Genomic DNA, 15,884 nt, shown 5'->3' with positions numbered 1-15,884 from the left:
CAGTAGTGAGGGATATGTGACATGTGACATGTGGAAAGACAGTGTAAAAATTTTACATCTTATAAAACATCGATAAGCTACCATTAATAAAATCATAGACAAGAGATTATAGAAGAACACAGAAAAAGGCAGGCAACCCGAGTTTTACATGCACTGTTACATCCTGGACCCGTCTTTTTCTTGTTATACCTCAAAATTTGTTCAATGAAGACTACGGACTATAGTACTTGGCTGATCTTTCTGGATCCTAGTCTTTAAACACGCCCTGTAAGGATTCCACTCTGCAAAGCCGGAAGGAGCAGGGCGGGGCTTTAAGGTTCTCTGCTGGGCTAGAGCAGGCTGGGGGAGGGGAGCGGGAGTCAGACTGCCGTGGGGGGCTGGGTAGTAAAACGCGTAAGGACTGACAGGGCTACAGTACAGCCCCTCTTTGCTTGCATTTGGCCTCCGCAAACATCTGAATCGCGACTTCCAGCGCAGGTAGGTGCAGCTACTCGGGTCTGGGAAGGGTTGTCTTAGGTGGCCAGGACCCACCGCACCTAGTCTTGTGCTTTGGGGCCTGGCACAGGGCCGGGGCAGTGGGCAGCTCCAATCCTCATCCCAGGGTGATAATACTCATCTTACACTGGCTGAGGAGAACACTCCTGCCTTGCCCCAAGGCCTTCCTCACGATTTGTGATAGTTTTGCCATATAGCCTTCCTGGAGATCAGGATAGGGCCAGTTGGGCCTAACACTGAAAGAGCTGGAGCAAGCTGTACTTGAGACTGACTCCTAGGCTGTATTCTTTCTATCTCATTTTCACTAATGTTCTCCGGTCAGATTGTACCCCATGTCTGCCCATCTCAGAGCAAAGCTGTCAATGTAGTTGTAGGAGGGAAGTCAGGCTAGAAACGTTATGAAAACAATTTTGAAGAACCTTTTAAAACTATTGGAAATGGCATTCTTTTGTGCATGAATTGAATGTTAACTCTGAATAATGCTCATGAGAATACTATTTTAGTAAAGAATTTTAAACAAAAATTATTGTCCAAAATGTTATTTATGTATTGAAGGAACATAATACACAATCAGCAAGTTTCTTAAAAACAAAATAGTTGAAGATTTTACTGTTTAATTACTGAGAAAAACCACTGAAGTCTCCTAGTTAGGAACATTGTAATAATCCATTTTCATACAGTGTTCTTATTTTATTGTTGCTTTTATTTTATAGTTTGCTTGGCAGGATATAGTGTAGTTAAAGTTTAAAAGTAGTTAATTTTACATTAGGTAAATGACTACAGAGGTCCAAGAGAAATATAAGTACTATGGACCAAGTCTTTCTTTATTATGGAACAACCATGAAAAGAAAACATGATTTACCACAATATTAAAAGAAGTCATACATTGTTTCATAAGCAGTGTGAACAGAATGTTCACTGTAGTGGTAGAGTCTGAGAACTTCTACCATGTGTTTATTTCTCCTAGTTTTTTTCCTGGAAATACAGACTGTGGCAGATAGCTCACTTGCTTTTCTTAGTGTCTGTCTCAGGAGTCTCACAGTGCCCCTGCTTGTCAACTCTGAGAATGGCAGCAAAATATTAATTTAGTATCTATGCTGTTTCTGGCAGCTGTTTTCCTCCTTTCAGATCTAGGGATCGAGGATTAAACTTCTGGATCAATAACCTTCTTTGTTCTTAGGATTTTTTTATCTGGTGACCAGAGATCCACCAGTTGAGTCCCATTGTGGCCTTTTATACAATACCAGGCACTCCTTATGCTTATCTGAGGTGAACAGAAACTTTGTATTGCCCCATGTAAAGATTAACAGTAATGCAAGAATCTTGGGAAAACCCAGCCCGTGCTATACCTTTGTGTTCTAGGCAAGGAGTGGCTGGTTTTGAAGGAAATGTTCTGAGTAAGAAAAGGAATTGATACCTTCTCAAATGGCCTCAGGAGGCTGATGCTGAACATCTGTTGAATAGCCTTGAACTGAATCCTATGTTCAAGGATATTAAATTGAATCAAGAGAGTAGTGACCTTGGGGCAAGATCCCACTCAGCTAAATTTAGGTCCTGGCACAGTAGCCTTTAATCCCTGGAAATAAAGCCAAAGAGATCTCTGAGTTAAAGGCCAGCCTGGAACAGAGAAAGTTCTAAGTAAAGAAAAACTTAAATTCAGGCTTGGTGGACCACACCTTTAATCCCAGTGTTTAGGAGACAGACATGCAGATCTCTGAGTTCAAAGTCAGTCTACAGAGCAAGTTCCAGGACAGCCAAGTTTAGGCAGTGAATGAGTTATTTGGAAAACAGAAAGCTGGTGATAATGTAATAGGACAAGGGACCCAGCAAGCAGCAGAACATGGCAGCTTCAGCCATGTGGCTATGGCTTTAGAGTGAAAAATATAGGGGACTACTGGGACACCTGATGCTGCTTAGTTGTGTGAGAAAAAATTTGAAAGCAGCATTGTAACAATAACAAAAAATTCATGGTCAGCAAAGACCACCAACAATTTGTTAAATATAGTCATAATAAAAATATTAAGCCCCTGCAGAGACAGGGTGACCCAAATGAAAAGGCATGCTAAGACGTGCCCAGACAAGCCCAAGTGAGTAATGGGCCATCTGGTGTTTACTTTTCTCTCCCCCTTTCTGAGAAGTCCAAGGTTTCATGGTCAAAAGTAACTAGTCATCTGCCAGCTCGAACATAGCCACTTCTGCAAGTTGCTGATGTTTGAAATATCCAATCATATGTAAGCGCACCAAATTTTCCCACTCCCCCCAACCCCTACCCATAAATATCCCAAATTTCCTGGGTTCTGGGTCGGAACCTCTATCTCCTGCGTGAGATATGTTCCAGCCCGAGGGCCCTCGTCATTAAACCTCCTCTGCAATTGCATCAAGAAGGTCTCTCCTGTATCCTTGGGTTCATGCAGTTCCGGACTTGGGTGAGGGTCCCCTTTCGGGGGTCTTACAGTTGGAGCTAAGAAATTAATGGTGATTAAGAAGAGACCAGCATCACTGAGGTGAAATCTTCTGGGAAGTGCTTTCTGAGAGCACAAAGAAGCTATGTTCTAGAGAGAGTCAAGGTTGTACCTCATGCTGCAACTATACTTGGTAATGTATAAGAGTCACCCAGGTGGTACTGTGTTTGAAGGCATGAAGGGGACATGGAGAGCAGCTGAGGCTTGGCACTGTGAGAGACCATGGAAGGCCACTGGTGAAGGTGCAGCCTCAGTTGCAGTTGATAGCTCAGGACCGAATGGGTCATGCAAAGGATTTGAGGCTTGGAACCATGAAGAGAGCCTGTGAGAGGCTATTGGTGAAGCCTAATTGTAGTGGAAGAGCCCATTGTATTGGAGATGCCAGTACCATGGGATGATCACCAAGAACAGCAGCGGCAGTGGAGTGAATCAACCTGAGCTTAGAGTGCTACAGAGGGCAGAGCTGGAGAAGTGACAGCAGCCCTTTGGAGGAGCCCAGACAATCATGTGTGGATCCCAGACATTCAAACAAGAAGCTGTAACACTGAAGTTGCCTTGGAGACCCCAAGATGTTCGAGATGCCACAGCCGTGGGCTATCTGCTGAGGAAAGCTGCTAACAGGGAGTGAAACCAGCCCAGGAAAAGAACTTTGTTGCAGTCAACAAAGATGAAAATGGAGTTGGAGATCTGAAGACTGCTTTGACATCAGCCTTGGAGATGCAGAGTTTGGAGTTTGCCCAGCTGGTTTCCTGTCTTGCTTTAGGGATTACAGTTAAGTGATTGGATGGATCTCAGAAGAGACTTTGAACTTTAGACTTTTAACATTGTTGGGACTGCTATGGGGACTTAAATGTATTTTGGATTATGCTATGTTTAAGTATGTCCCCTATAGACTTATGTGTTTGAACAAGCCTATGGGGTCTAGGAATATAATGTTTTGTATATGCTCCTTGCATCGAGTGGCATGATTAGAAGGTGTGGCCCTGTTAGTGTAGGTGTCAACTTGAGTGTGGATTATAGTCTCTCATTCTAGCTGCATGGAAGCTAGTATTCTGATAGCAGCCTTCAGATGAAGATGTAGAATTCCCAGTTCCTCCTCCGCCATGCCTGACTGGATGCTGCCATGTTTCCACTTTGATGATAACGGACTGAACCTCTGAATTTGTAAGCCAGCCCCAATTAAATGTTGTTCTTATAAGAGTTGCCTTGGTCATGGTGCCTACTCACAGCTGTAAAACATTAAGACAATTAGGATTCCATACTATCTTTCAAATGGCCTATAATTTTAGCTGTCTCCCTATATTCCCTCTCTGAGCCCCCTCTTCCCACTTGATTCTTTCAATCCAGCCCCCACTCAACTATAATTATCTATTCTATTTTTCTTTCTTAATGAGATTTATCTGTACTATACCCTCTATCCTCTTCCTCTGTACCTAACCTCACTGGGTGTATGGATTGTAGCTTTGTTATCACTTATTTAATGGCCAATATGCACATATAAGCAAATATATACCATATGTATATTTCTGGGTCTAGGTTACTCCTGATTTTTTCTAGTTCCATCCATTTGCCTGCAAATTTCATGATGTCATTTTTTTTAACAGCTGAATAATATTACATTGTATAAGTGTACCACATTTTCTTTATTCTTCTGTTGAAGGACATCTACGTTGTTTCCAATTTCTGGCTATTATGAATAGAGCAGCAATAAAAATGGTTGTGCAATTGTACTTGTGATACAATGTGGTGTCCTTTGGTTATGTGCTAGATCTTGAAGTAGATCAATTACCATCTTCCCAAGGAACCGCCACATTGAGTGTACAACTTTGCACTCTCACCAGCAATGGAGAAGTGTTTCTTCTTGCTCCACATCTTCAACAGCATGAACTGTCACTTGTTTTATTGATCTTAGTCATTCTGACAGATGTAAGATGGAATCCCAGAGTCGTTTTGATTTGCATTTTCTTGATGGCTAAGAATCTCTGAAGTGGAAACTTCTCTGATGTCTTTGGAAAGTCAGTTATGTCAAATGATGTTTTGCTGGGGCACACAGGTGAAAAGATGTTTTGCTAAATCAGATATGGGAAAGAATATTTTCCTGAAGCAGACACAGGTGGAAGGATGTTTTGCTATAGCAAACATGGATGCATGATGTTTAGAAAGAATATAAATATGACCTCAAAGACAGTTGGAGCTAGAGCATTGGTTTGCCTTGCTTCACTGATGACATACATGTATTGGTTTGACTTTCTTTGAGTTGTTGAGCTTCACTTGGGGTGATGTCAGAGAGAAACTCACCAAATAACTTCTCTTGAGGTTGTTGCTGCTTCAGTAGACTTGCTGATAGGCAAATGTCACAGTTTCTTCTGGATTGAACTGACCTTGCTGATTTGCATGTGGTGTCTGTAGATTGGACTGGACTGGAGCTCATGGCTTCTGTTTGGTGCTTGCAAGTGGACTAGACTGAGAACAACAAAAATTGGAATGGCTCAAAAAAAACTATTTCTAAACAGGTCCACTTCCCCCATATCCCACTTTTTCTATTATCTCTGGTGGGTGGTGGGCTAGATGGGAGGTTGAACACTTATTAAAGTAGGTTGAAAAAAATATAAACCTATAGATCTCAAACATTTCTTTAAGTGTTTCTCAGCCATTTGACTTTCTTCTTTTGATAATTTTCTGTTTAGATCTGTACCCAATATTTAAATTGAATTATTTGTTTTTTTATATCTAGTCTCATGAGTTCTTTATATATTTTAGATATTAGTCCTCTATCCGATGTGGGTGGAATTGATGAAAAATTTTCTCATTCTGTAGGCTGTTGTCCAAATTATGGTGTCCTTTGTCTTACAGAAGTTTTTCAGTCTCATGAGGTTCCATTTATTAAACTTAGTGCCTGTACTATTGGTGTTGTATTCAGAAAGTCTTTTTAAAAATATTTTTTATTTATTCTTCTCTCATACTATATATCTCAACTGCAGTTTCCCCTCCATTGACTTCTAGTCCCCCACCTCCCCTCTCCCCTAAGTCTACTCCCCTTATCCCATCTTCCCCCAGAAAGGAGGTCTTCCCAGGGACATCAACTGGACATGGCACAATAAAATATAATAAGAGCTGGCACAAATCCTCATATCCAGGCTGGGTGAGGTAACCCACTAGGAGGAAAAGTGTCCCAAAAGAAGGCAAAGGAGACAGAGACATGCCCACTCTTATTGTCAGGAGTCTCCCTAAAAACACCAAGCCAACAACCATAACATATATGCAGAGGATCTAGTGCATACCCATGCAGGCTCCAGGATTGCTGCTTCAGTCTCTGAGCCCTCGTGAGTTCTGCTTAGTTGATTCACCTTGCTGTGCTTACAGAGTGTTCTTGACCCCTCTGGGTCCCATAACTCCTCCTCACCCTTTTCTGAGGGTGTATCCTATTGATCAGATTATTTCTTTTGTTGATACCTAGATTTTTCAATTATTTATATATTCTGGATATTAGCTCTCTATCAGATGTGTAATTGGTTAAAAAAATTTTCTCATTCTGTAGGCTGTCATTTTGTTGGAATGACAGTGCTCTTTGCTAGGAAGAAGCTTCTTACTTTCATGATTAATTATTTTTGTTTGTTTGTGTTTGTTTGGTTGGTTTTTTGAGACAGGGTTTCCTGTGTAGTCCTGGCTGTCCTGGAACTCACTCTGTAGGCCAGGCTGGCCTCGAACTCAGAAATCCACCTGCCTCTGCCTCCTCTAAGTGCTGAGATTCAAGGTATTCACCACCACTGCCCGGCTCATGATTAATTATTAATCATTGATCTTGGTACATGTTCTGATGGTGTTCTGTCCAAAAAGTCATTTCCTGAGCCAATGAGTTCAAGGCTATCTCCACTTATTATTTGGTCAGGTTCAGTGTATCTGGTTTTACGTGAGTTTGATTCACTTGAGTTTTGTGCAGGGTAATAGATGTGGATCTTATTTGCATTCATCTACATGCTGTCTGTTTTTTCCAGTGTGTGTTTGTGGCTTCTTTATAAAAATCAGGTGTCCATAGATATGTGGATTTATGTCTGTGTTTTCAATTTGAATCTATTGATTAACAGATCTGTTTTTGTACCAATTTGCTGTTTTTATTACTATAGCCTTTGTACTACAACTAGAAATCAGAGATAGTGATTTCAATACTTCTTTTACTATTCTGAATTTTTTATAGGATTTATTACTCAGGGTTTTTTGTTTGTTTTCCACATGGAATGGAGAAGTTTCCTTTCAAGATCTGTTAAGAATTATGCAGGAGCCCTTCCGGTCTGGGCCAGAGCACTGAGCAGATCTTGGGTGGCAGCTCTGCCCCCAACCTCCAAGAACCCAGAGGAAGCAGGGATCCCAGGCGCTCTAACTCAGGCAGTATCTTAGGTAAGCAGACAGCAGGGCCTGCCCTAAACAGGGAGTAACTGGGACCCACAAGGACCCAGGAAGTCACTCCCGGCCCGGAACACTGGTTCCTTCTAGTCTGAGCCAGAGCACTGAGCAGATCTTGGGTGGCAGCTCTGTCCCCAACCTCCAAGAACCCAGAGGAAGCAGGGATCCCAGGCACTCTAACTTGGACAGTGTCTTAGAAACTAGTTCTCAGATCTGAGGCGTGGATCAGACCTCTGCCAGGTCTGCTGTTGTGTGGAACCTGGATTCCACCTGAGACATACTGGAAGGTCCACTCAACCCAGAGCCACAGAGGAACAACTGAACTCAGAGCATCAGACAACATATCCTGAGATATTCTAGAGGAGACACTGCACCCAGAACAGCAGACACCTAGCTGGACTACTACCTTGGAGGCACCATATCCTGAGGCATCCTAGAGATAACACCGTAATCAGTGCAGCTAGAAAAGATCACAGAGACATCTGGACCCCTAGGAGATCAGACACAAGCTAGATAACTAGAAAGGCAGGCTTCAGTCAGAGACAGCAAGTACAGGCAGCACTAGAGTTAACCAGATGGCAAAAGGCAAGCGCAAGAACGTAAGCAACAAAAACCAAAGTTACATGGCATCATCAGAACCCAGCTCCCCCATCAGAGCAAGACCTGAACACCCCATCACACCGGAAAAGCAGGAATTAGAATTAAAATCACTTCTCATGATGATGATAGAGGGCTTTAAGAAAGGCATAAATAACACTCTCAAAGAACTTAAGGAGAGCACTGGTAGACAGATAGAAACCCTTAAAGAGGAAACACAAAAATCCCTTAAGGAATTGCAAGAAAATGCAACCAAACGGGAAAAGGAATTAAACAGAACCATGCAGGATCTAAAAATGGAAGTAGAAACAATAAAGAAATCACAAAGGGACAATACCCTGGAGATAGAAAACCTAAAAAAAAGATCAGGAGTCATAGACACAAGTATCACCAACAGAATACAGGAGATGGAAGAGAGAATCTCATGTGCAGAAGATACCATGGAAAACATTGACACAACTGTCAAAGAAAATGCAAAATACAAAAAGCTACTAACCCAAAATATACAAGACATCCAAGACACAATGAGAAGGCCAAACCTAAGGATAATAGGTATAGATGAGGGGGAAGACTCCCAACTTAAAGGACCAGTAAATATCCTCAACAATATTATAGAAGAAAACTTCCCTAACCTAAAGAAAGAGATGTCCACAAATATATAAGAAGCCTACAGAACTCCAAATAGTTTAGACCAGAAAAGAAATACTTCCCGCCATATAATAGTCAAAACATCAAATGTACAAAACAAAGAAAAAATACTAAAAGCAGTAAGGGAAAAAGGCAAAGTAACATATAAAGGCAGACCTATAAGAATTACACCAGACTTCTCACCAGAGACCATAAAAGCCAGAAGATCCTGTACTGATATCATACAGACCCTAAGAGAACACAAATGCCAGCCCAGACTACTATACCCAGCAAAACTCTCAATCATTATTGATGGAGAAACCAAAATATTCCATAACAAATCCAAATTTACACAGTATCTCAACACAAATCCAGCACTTCAAAGAATAATTGGTGGAAAACTCCAACACAAGGAGGGAAACTACAACCTAGAAAAAGCAAGAAAGTAATCTTCCAAAAACCCCAAAAGAAGATAGTTACACAAACATATCTCCACGGATGTTAGCCCAAAAGCTTGGATTAGCGAAGACTCAACTCGCAGACCACATGAAGCTCATGAAGAAGGAAGACCAAGAGGGGATGCCTCAGTTCTACTTAGAAGGAGAAACAAAAATGCTCAAGGGAGCAAATAGGGAAACAAAACATGGAACAGAAACTGAAGGAGGGGCCATCAGGAGACCATTCCACCTGGGTATTCACCCCATGTACAGCCACCTAAGCTAAACACTGTTGTGGATGGCTGGAAGTGCATAATGTGAGGAACATGATATAGCTGTCTCCTTAGAGGTCTGCCAAAGACTAAAACACTCAGAGGACGATGTTCACAATTAACCACTGATATGATCAGGGGTTTCCCAATGGAGAACTTAGTGAGAGGACTGAAGGAGCAGAAAGGGTTAGTGACCCCAGGTGGAAAGCAACAATACCAAACAACCAGAGCCCCCCAGGGTCTAAACCACCAGCCTGGGAACACATAGGGAGGGACCCAAGACTCCAGAGGTATATGTAGGGGAGGATGGCCTTGGTCCCATAAAAAAAATGAACACACAATGGGAGAGGGTTTGTGAGGGGGTTAGGTGTGGTCACTGCCTCATAGAAGCATGAGGAAGGGGATGGGATGGGAGGTTTCTGGGTGGTGGGAGGAGTAGGCTAAGGGGATAAAATCTGAAACATAAATACTACAACCAATTTTAATAAGCGAAAAAAAAGTCGTCAGAACCAACATCTTTAAAAAAAGAATGTCAGCCCCCTAGGGGTGGGAAATTTTTTTTTTCTTGATACTAAAACTTGTTCTGAGAATTGTATATTGCAGAATACACAGCCTTGGTGTATCTACTCATCAAGCATACTGAGCAGACCTGCCCAAACCTCCGATGTCCTGGAATTCCATCTGGATTCAGTGAAGACACAGCATCAGAGGCTTATCAACTTACTCTTCCCCCTACCCCTCTTCTAAAATCTCAACACCCTTAATCAGCTTGAAGAAGAGTCAGCACCCCTATTCCCTGAGCTTGGGGACTAATGTGGTTAATAATGGTCTGTCTTTCTAGGGAAAAGTAGTGGTTTTGTTGGAACAGGGGGGATTAGCTAGGACTTATTGCATAGCCATAACCTATTGGTAGAAATCTGTATAATTATTATCAAGATGAAGTTATAATTTCTTAAATGGTACAAAATTTACTTTGATTTCAAATTTAAGGTTTTCATTGGTACGAGCCTCTTATTAACATAAAAATGAGATGAATATTGATACTCTCATGGGCATTGTGCCTGTATAACACAATTAGGAATACAAGGCCTAGACCCAGCCCTTTTTTAACTTTTTTAACTGATTTGGGACACTTAACCTATGAGTTAAGGGACTATAGCAAATTCATATTTTTGAGTTTATTGTTAGGGTGTTTTCCATATTTTATTTAGAAATAGCTGAGAGGAGTGAACAGACAACAGTCCAGGTTACCTTACATGGATAGTTGGTTTTCAAAATGTCAGAAGTCCATAGAATTGACGCTACAAATATTTATATATTAATGTTCATTTTTATTAGAGACCTGTCTGCTTCTGACAGCTTCCTGTCATGGATTCTAAGAAGAAATTGAGCATCCTTGGAGATACTCCAGTTGTGCGGTGACAGCCAATAGGCAAGAATTGCCTCTCTCCATCTACAGACAAATTACTGTCCAGAAAAGGACACACATGCAGAATAGTCGACTGATTATATCTGCCTAGACAGAGTAATCAGCCCTTAATAATCCTGCATCACTAAGGTCTGTCAGATGATTCTGGGCCAGAAGGCTGAAGATTTGATGCTCCAATGTTCGGTAGTATAGGGGCTTTTCAGGTGTTCAGCGGTCTCTATAAATTGGCTAAGTTTTAGAAGCTATGCTTAGTACTTCCCATAACTTCAGTTAACTCAGTCATTCTGGATTTCTGATGGGGTTGAAGACCTATAGTCTCATAGCCAATCCTGGCTATTTACTTTGAGAGAAAAAATCTGAGTAGATGGTTTTCAGCTGACATTCATTCTAAAGCCAAAAAGCCAGGATCAAAAGTAAGTGTTTTAGTTAGAAGAGATGACAGAGGTTCTGGTTAGTCAACAGAATGATGGACTGGGTATTAGGACTATCTTGTACCTCACTGGTACAATTAGGAATAAGTATGCTCTAATTGTATTTTGAGAGAAAAGTTCTACTTTAACAGGAAGAGTGATCTGTAGGAGGAGCTAAGTGGGAAGGAGTACTGAGAGGAAGAGATGGAACAAGGAGAGAAGATGAAGAAGAGGAGAAGCTAGGTGATGAGAGAGAGAAAGAGAGAGGGGGCATGGATGCAGATGTTCACATGTCTCCACCAGTCAAAGATGGTTTTTATATCTAGGTTGGGTATTGGATTACCCTTCTGATTGAGCATTACCAAACTTATAAATCCTTTGATTAACATTTTAAAAAATCGTATAAAAGCAAAAAGGAAAGGGGGGACATGGGATGGGGTGTTCTAGGGAGGGGAAATGTGGAAAGGGGATGGCATCTTAAATGTAAATAAGATATAAAATAAAAAAAGAATTATGCAGGAATTTTGATAGAGATTGCACTGAATCTGTAGATTGCCTTTGGTAGGATGGCCATTTTTATATGGGATGAGTCAAGGAAAAGGAAGTTTGAAGAGGATGATCTGTGTGTTCCACTGGAAGTGGTGACAAAGAAGTGGAGGCCAGAGCAAGTATTCAGCTACAGAGATATGGATGAAAGTGGAGGACTAGATTTTGATTTAGAGGAGAGGTTTGACAGTTGAAAATCTAAAGTTAACCTTTTTGCTTCCCTGGCTGGAGTGTAATTAATACTTAGATTATTATATCATTTTGGTTAATATCTGCCATAAAGGGATATTTTGAACAACTTTTCATTTTATCTTTGCTTTGGGAAAAGTAATTTTGCCAAGCTCTTGATTAGGCCCTTCTATAAGTAAATGTCCAATTGGATTTTTTTTACAATTACATAGTTCATTTTTGTTTTGTATTTTGAGTTAAAATGTAAAACATTTGGGTTTCCAATTTCTTAGTGTTATTCTATGCTATCCAGATGTAGAATCTAAGTTGTCTTTATTACAATTTTTTTACATCAACATTTATTTCTGTATTTTTAAAAACATTTTTATTGGATATTTTTTTACGTTTCAGATGCCATCCCCTTTCTCCATTTCCCCTCCCTAGAAAACCCCTATCACATGCTCCCTTCTTCTTTTTGCTTTTATACATTTTTTAAATGTTGACCAAGAGTTTTATAAGTTTGGTAATACTTAATATCGATCAGAAGTATAACCCAATACCCAACCTAGATATATCAACTGTCTTTGACTGGCGGAAACACGCAAACATCTGCCTCCATATCTCTCTCTCTCTCTCTCTCTCTCTCTCTCTCTCTCTCTCTCTCTCTCTCTCTCTCTCTCTGTGTTTCTCATCACCTAGCTCCTTCTCTCCTTCTCCTCTCCTTACTCCAACTCTTCCTCTCCATACTCCTCCCACCTTAGCTCCTCCTATATATATCATCTTTCCTGTTAAAATAAAACTTTTCTCTCAAAGTACAATTAGAGCATAACTATGCCAATTTGTACCAGTGAGGTACAAGATAGTCCTAATACCTAGTCCATCATTTTGTTGACTAACCAGAACTTCTGTCATCTCTCCTAACTAAAACACTTAGTTCTGAACCTGGCTTTTTTCTTGGCTTTAGAATGAATGTCAGCTGAAAACCATCCTCTCAAATCTTTTCTCTCAAAGTAAATAGCCGGGATTGGCTGTGAGACTATAAGTTTTCAACCCCGTCAGAAATCCAGAATAACTGTTAACTGAAATTATGGGAAGCACAAAGCATAGCTTCTAAAACTTAGCCAATTTATAGAGACCGCTAAACACCTGGACAGTCCCTATACTACAGAACGTTGGAGCATCTGATCTTCAGCCTTCTGGCCCAGGATCATCTGACAGACCTAGTTATGAAGAATTATTAAGGACTGAGTACTCTGTCTTGGCAGATATAATCAGTCAACTATTCTGCAAGTGTGTCCTTTTCTGGATATTGGTTTGTCTGTACATGAAAAGGGGCAATTTTTGCCTAGTGGCTGTCTCACCACAACTGGAGTAACTCCAAAGATGCTCAGTTTCTTCTTAGAATCCAAGACAGGAAGCTGTCAGGAGCAGCCAGGTCTCTAATCAAAATGAACATTAATACTCTAATGTTTGTAAAGTCAATTCTGTGGACTTCTGACATTTTGAAAACCAACTATCCATGTAAGGTAATCTGGACTGTTGTCTGTTTAACTCCTCTCAGCTATTTCTAAATAAAATATAGAAAACACCCTAACAATAAACTCAAAGCCATGAATTTGCTATAGGCCCTTAACTCACAGGCTAACCATCTCAAATCAGTTAAAAAAGTTAAAGAAGGACTGGGTCTAAGCCTTGTATTTCTAAATGTGTTATACAGGCACAATGCCTATGAGTGTAACAATATTCATCTCACTTTTATATCAATAAGAAGCTTGTACCAATGAAAACCTTAAATTTGAAATCAAAGTAAATTTTGTACCATTTAAGAAATTATAACTTCATTTTAATAACAATTATACATATTTCTACCAATAGGTTGTGGCTATGCAATAAATCCTAGCTAATCCTCCGTGTTCCAACAAAACCACTACTTTTCTCTAGAAAGACAGCCCAATATTAACCACCTCAGTCCCCAAGCCCAGGGAATAGGGGCGCCTATTGAATCTTCAATAACTTCTTCAAGCTGATTATGGGTGCTGAGATATTAGAAGAGGGGCAGGGGGAAGAGTAAATTGATAAGCCTCTGACACTGTGTCTTCACTGCATCCAGCTGGAATTCCAGGACATTAGAGTTTCCAGCAGGTCTGCTCAGCTTGCTTGATGAGTAGATGCTTCGAGGCTGTGTATTCTGCAATATATAAATCTCAAAACAAATTTTAGTATCAAGATAATTTTTTGTTTGAATTCTGGAATCTAGTCTTCTGGTAGCCTGCCTCTGTCATGTCTAATCCATATAATTCTAGAAGTTTCTATGAGGGTGTGTTCCCACCATCCTCCCATTTCCACCTCCCTGCTCTCAAATTCCCCAACACTAGAAAATCCAAAGTTTCAGGCACCAAGGCCCTCCACTTCCACTGATGCCTAACCCCTTACCCCATCCCCCCTCCTTCAATTATTATGAGGGTGTGCTCCCACCATCCTTCCATTCCCACCTCCCTGCTCTCAAAATTCCCCAGAACTGGAGAATCCAAATTTTCAGGCACCAAGGCCATCCACTTCCACTGATGCCTGGTAAGGCCACCTTCAACTGCCTATACAGGTGGAGCCATGAGTCCCTCCCTTTGTGTTCTTGGCTGGAGATTTTAGAATGGCAACTCCAACTTGTTTCTTAGGACCGTTTGCTTGAAAAATTGTTTTCCAGCCCTTTTCTCTAAGGTCAAGTCTGTCTTTGTCACTGAGGTGGGTTTCCTGTATGCAGCAAAATGCAGGGTCCTGTTTACATATCCAGTCCATTAGCCTATGTCTTTTAATTGGGGAATTGAGTCCATTGATGTTAAGAGATATTAAGGAGAGGAGATTGCTGCTTCCTGTTATTTTTGTTATTAGTGTTGACATTGTTTGTGTGGCTATCTTCTTTTGGATTTGTTGGAAGAGAATTACTTTCTTGCTCTTTCTAGGGTATAATTTCCCTCCTTGTATTGGAGCTTTCCTGCTATTATCCTTTGTAATGCTGGGTTTGTGTAAATTTGGTTTTGTCATGAAATATCTTGGTTTCTCCATCTATGGTAATTGAGAGTTTTGCTGGGTATAGTAGTCTGGGCTGGCATTTGTGTTCTCTTAACGTCTGTATGACATCTGTCCAGGATCTTCTAGCTTTTATAGTATCAGGTGAGAAGTCTGGTATAATTCTAATAGGTCTGCCTTTATATGTTACTTGGCCTTTTCCCTTACTGCATTTAATATTCTTTCTTTGTTTTGTGCACTTGGTGTTTTGATTAATATGTGATGGGAGGAATTTCTTTTCTGGTCTAGTCTATTTGGTGTTCTATAAGCTTCTTGTATGTTTATGGGCATCTCGTTCTTTATGTTAGGGAAGTTTTCTTCTATAATTTTGTTGAAGATATTTATTGTCCCTTTAAGTTGGGAATCTTCACTCTCCTCTATACCTATTATCCTTAGGTTTGATCTTCTCATTGTGTCCTGGATTTCCCGAGTATTTTGTGTTAAGAACTTCTTGCATTTTGCGTTTTCTTTGACAGTTATGTCAATATTTTCTATGGTATCTTCTGCACCTGAGATTCTCCCTTCTATTTCTTGTATTCTGTTGGTGTTGACTTCTGAATTTTTTCCTAGGTTTTCTATCTTGAGGTTAGTCTCCCTTTATGATTTCTTTATTGTTTCTACTTCCATTTTTATGTCCTGGGTGGTTGTGTTCTCTTGTAATTCTTTAAGGGATTTTTGTGTTCCTTCTTTAAGGGCTTCTACCTATTTACCTGTGTTCTTCTCAATTTTTTGAGAGTGTTATTTATGTCCTTTCTTTATGAAAGTTATTATGAATAATGTTAAGCTTTCCACTAGCAGTTTCAGAGGTTTGCATCTTATGTTAAGGTTTTTGGTCTGATTTGAGTTGATTTGTACAAGGTAATAGCTAGAGAGATAGTTTTATTATTCTATATGTATAGGTCCAATTTTTCCAGCAAAACTGGTTGAACAGTCTCTTTTTAAAAAAAAAATACATTTTTAGCATCTTTATCAAGAAA

At 40.3% G+C, this 15,884-nt stretch overlaps 1 protein-coding gene across 2 annotated transcripts in view; it reads left to right on the top strand.

Annotated features, from left to right (window-relative positions):
- The first annotated feature begins 319 nt into the window (after nucleotides 1-319).
- Nucleotides 320-15,884, top strand: part of Tmlhe (trimethyllysine hydroxylase, epsilon) — a 122,891-nt gene continuing 107,326 nt past the window's right edge. For both annotated transcript variants that reach the window (XM_076919050.1, XM_034486193.2), the window contains exon 1: nucleotides 320-477. The gene's annotated coding sequence lies outside the window, so the exon portion shown is untranslated. The remainder of the gene's footprint in view (nucleotides 478-15,884) is intronic.

This window comes from Arvicanthis niloticus, chromosome X (assembly GCF_011762505.2).
Source record: "Arvicanthis niloticus isolate mArvNil1 chromosome X, mArvNil1.pat.X, whole genome shotgun sequence".
In the NCBI taxonomy this organism is placed as follows: Eukaryota; Metazoa; Chordata; class Mammalia; order Rodentia; family Muridae; genus Arvicanthis; species Arvicanthis niloticus.
The sequence above is the reverse complement of the archived record's forward strand: the minus strand, read 5'-3'. Positions and strand labels throughout refer to the sequence as shown.